At 43.5% G+C, this 4,602-nt stretch overlaps 1 pseudogene; it reads left to right on the forward strand.

The window, feature by feature from the left end:
- LOC135572393 (epsin-2-like) overlaps window positions 1-4,098 on the forward strand; it is a 47,587-nt pseudogene extending 43,489 nt beyond the window's left edge.
- Window positions 4,099-4,602: the final 504 nt, after the last annotated feature.

The raw sequence follows: 4,602 nt of genomic DNA on the forward strand, positions 1-4,602 counted from the left end.
AGCCTGTCCTAGACTGACATTAACACGTTAGCCTGTCCTAGACTGACTAACATTAACACGTTAGCCTGTCCTAGACTGACTAACATTAACACGTTAGCCTGTCCTAGACTGACTAACATTAACACGTTAGCCTGTCCTAGACTGACTAACATTAACACGTTAGCCTGTCCTAGACTGACTAACATTAACACGTTAGCCTGTCCTAGACTAACATTAACACGTTAACCTGTCCTAGACTAACTAACATTAACACGTTAGCCTGCCCTAGACTAACTAACATTAACACCTTAGCCTGCCCTAGACTAACTAACATTAACACGTTAGCCTGTCCTAGACTAACTAACATTAACACGTTAGCCTGTCCTAGACTAACTAACATTAACACGTTAGCCTGTCCTAGACTAACTAACATTAACACGTTAACCTGTCCTAGACTAACTAACATTAACACGTTAGCCTGTCCTAGACTGACTAACATTTACACGTTAGCCTGTCCTAGACTAACATTAACACGTTAGCCTGCCCTAGACTAACTAACATTAACACGTTAGCCTGCCCTAGACTAACTAACATTAACACGTTAGCCTGTCCTAGACTAACTAACATTAACACGTTAGCCTGCCCTAGACTAACTAACATTAACACGTTAGCCTGTCCTAGACTGACTAACATTAACACGTTAGCCTGTCCTAGACTAACTAACATTAACACGTTAGCCTGTCCTAGACTAACTAACATTAACACGTTAGCCTGTCCTAGACTAACTAACATTAACACGTTAGCCTGTCCTAGACTAACTAACATTAACACGTTAGCCTGTCCTAGACTAACTAACATTAACACGTTAGCCTGTCCTAGACTAACTAACATTAACACGTTAGCCTGTCCTAGACTAACTAACATTAACACGTTAGCCTGTCCTAGACTAACTAACATTAACACGTTAGCCTGTCCTAGACTAACTAACATTAACACGTTAGCCTGTCCTAGACTAACTAACATTAACACGTTAGCCTGTCCTAGACTAACTAACATTAACACGTTAACCTGTCCTAGACTAACTAACATTAACACGTTAGCCTGTCCTAGACTGACTAACATTTACACGTTAGCCTGTCCTAGACTGACTAACATTTACACGTTAACCTGTCCTAGACTAACATTAACACGTTAACCTGTCCTAGACTGACATTAACACGTTAACCTGTCCTAGACTAACTAACATTAACACGTTAACCTGTCCTAGACTGACATTAACACGTTAGCCTGTCCTAGACTGACATTAACACGTTAGCCTGTCCTAGACTGACATTAACACGTTAGCCTGTCCTAGACTGACATTAACACGTTAGCCTGTCCTAGACTGACATTAACACGTTAGCCTGTCCTAGACTGACATTAACACGTTAGCCTGTCCTAGACTGACATTAACACGTTAACCTGTCCTAGACTGACATTAACACGTTAACCTGTCCTAGACTGACATTAACACGTTAGCCTGTCCTAGACTGACATTAACACGTTAGCCTGTCCTAGACTGACATTAACACGTTAGCCTGTCCTAGACTGACATTAACACGTTAACCTGTCCTAGACTGACATTAACACGTTAACCTGTCCTAGACTAACTAACATTAACACGTTAACCTGTCCTAGACTGACATTAACACGTTAACCTGTTGCTTCTACTCGGGACGCTTACGCGTCCCAACTAGAGCTCTGGAAATGCAAATGCGCTACGCTAAATGCTAATAGTATTAGTTAAAACTCAAAAGTTCATTAAAATACACATGCAGGGTATCGAATTAAAGCTACACTCGTTGTGAATCCAGGCAACAAGTCAGATTTTAAAATGCTTTTCGGCGAAAGCATGAGAAGCTATTATCTGATAGCATGCAACACCCCAAAAGACCCACAGGGGACGTAAACAAAATAATTAGCATTTCGCAAAATTACACAAACCGCACAATAAAATAGAAAACATTCATTACCTTTCACCATCTTCTTTGTTGGCACTCCTAGATGTCCCATAAACACTATTTGGGTCTTTATTTCGATTAAATCGGGCCATATAAAGCCTAGATATCGTTATATGTAGACTGTGTGATAAACAGAAAAACATTGTTTCAAAACGTAACGTCATTTTTTAAAATTCAAAAAGTCGACGATAAACTTTCACAAAACACTTCTAAATACGTTTGTAATGCAACTTTAGGTATTAGTAAACGTTAATAAGCGATCAAATTCATCAGGAGGCGATGTAAAGATCATTAGCTGTCCGTCTGGAAAAATGTCCGGCTAGAAACTCAACGAAAATATCCGGTCCTAGACCTGATTAGATACGGTGTCCTGTATGTGTTTGACCAAGAAAAACTCAAGGGAAATGACAAGACTCTAGACACCGTGTGGAAGCTGTAGGTACTGCAACCTCAGTCAATTAATTGTGGTTCACCTTTATCAATGGGTTCAAGTAGCGCATGGATATATTTTCCCATTTTCAGTGATCAGTTTTTCCTGTGCTTTTCGATGTAAATGCCGTTCTGGTAAAGCCACAGCAGTGATTTAACCAGTTTTTAAACGCCTGAGTGTTTTCTATCCACACAGACTAAGCAAATGCATATACTATATTCCTGGCATGAGTAGCAGGGCGCTGAAATGTTGCGCGATTTTTAACAGAATGTTCAAAAAAGTAGAGGGTCGACTTAAGAGGTTAACCTGTCCTAGACTAACTAACATTAACACGTTAACCTGTCCTAGACTGACAGCACCCTGCCTAGACTGACAAACAAACAGTATTTCATCCCGCCTGGTGTGACGCAAAAGTCAGAAATAGCTATATAATAAATACCGTTTTTATTTATTTATTTTCACTTTATTTAACTAGGAAAGTCAGTTAAAAACAATTATTATTTACAAATGACGCCTTACTGGGGAACCGTGGGTTAACTGCCTTGTTCAGGGGCAGAACGACAGATTTGTACCTTGTCAGCTCGGGGGTTTCATCTTGCAACCTTCCGGTTACTAGTCCAACACTCTAACCACTAGGCTACCCTGCTGCCCCAGGGTTTTTCCACAAGAAAAACATCAACCAATTTCTAAAGATTGCTGACATCTAGTGGAAGCCATAGGAACTGCAAGCAAATTCCTATTAAAACGAATGGAAAACACATTGAGCTCAAAACAACATTTTCCCTGGATGGATTGTGGGGTTTCGCCAAATCAGTTATGTTATACTCAGACATTTAGAAACAACAGAGGTTTCAGTTAATGTTGTTCACAGTCAAACAGTTTTAATTTATTTTAAAAAAAAAAGTCTCTGGTGGCACAGTGAAAGGACACAAGGGAAAATAAATAAACATAAATATGGGTTGTATTTACAATGGTGTGTGTTCTTCACTGGTTGCCCTTTTCTCGTGGCAACAGGTCACACATCTTGCTGCTGTGATGTCACACTGTGGAATTTCACCCAGAAGATATGGGAGTTTATCAACATTGGATTTGTTTTCGAATTCTTTGTGGATCTGTGTAATCTGAGGGAAATATGTCTCTCTAATATGGTCATACATTGGGCAGGAGGTTAGGAAGTGCAGCTCAGTTTCCACCTCATTTTGTGGGCAGTGAGCGCATAGCCTGTCTTCTCTTGAGAGCCATGTCTGCCTACGGCGGCCTTTCTCAATAGCAAGGCTATGCTCACGGAGTCTGTACATAGTCTCAATCTCTCTCTCTCTCTGGTGTTTGGTAATGCTGACGTCTTCTCTGTGTTCTGTTTGTCTCTCCTGTGTCTCCTTAGGAGCCGCCCCTGTATCCGCCGCCCCCCAGGCCAACCCCTTCCAGATGGGCCAGCCTAACCCCCCTACCCTAAACCAGATGAGGGTCAGCCCTATGCCAGGCCTGAGTCTGGGAGGGGGAGCAGGGTTCAGCAGCTTGTCCTCCATGGTAGACCCTCTGCCACCCCTGACGGGCCACATGGGGCCCGGGGTTGGAGGGATGGGGGGTTTCCCGGCCTCTATGCCTCTGACCCAGCCCCTCTTCGGCTCAGCTCTGCCCCCCCACAGCCGGCGCACAGCCCCCGGGACCACTAACCCCTTCTTGTTGTGAGGAACGCCTCAACTACACCCCCCCCAACCACCCCTTCAAGACAACACCCCTGGACTCCTCTCCTGTCTGTCCTCTTCCCTCTTTCCACCCCCTCCTCTTCCTCTCTCTCTCCCCTCTGCTCTTCGTCTCTCTCCTCTCTCTCCTCTTCTGTCTCTCCTCTCTTCCCTCTGTCCTCTCTCTCCTCTGTCCTCTCTCTCCTCTCTCCTCTTCCTCTCTCTTATATCAGATACTGTGTCCTGTAGACAGTATTCCTGGCTGTTCTGACTGTTTTTAATGCTAGTCTGATCATGGAGTGAATCTAACTAAACTTGTACATCCCCAGTGAGGTGTGTGTGTGTGTTGCACCGTTAGTCCTTAGTTGGAGACGACTCCACTGCCTGGTACACTGTGTTACTACCCCCCCCCCAGCCCGTTACCGGCCACAACTTGTGAGGTCACTGCTTAGCGACCCTGACCTATGACCCTGACACACAGCCACATATGAATTTTCACCCCCAAGGTCAA

This window comes from Oncorhynchus nerka, linkage group LG7, assembly GCF_034236695.1.
Source record: "Oncorhynchus nerka isolate Pitt River linkage group LG7, Oner_Uvic_2.0, whole genome shotgun sequence".
In the NCBI taxonomy this organism is placed as follows: domain Eukaryota; kingdom Metazoa; phylum Chordata; class Actinopteri; order Salmoniformes; family Salmonidae; genus Oncorhynchus; species Oncorhynchus nerka.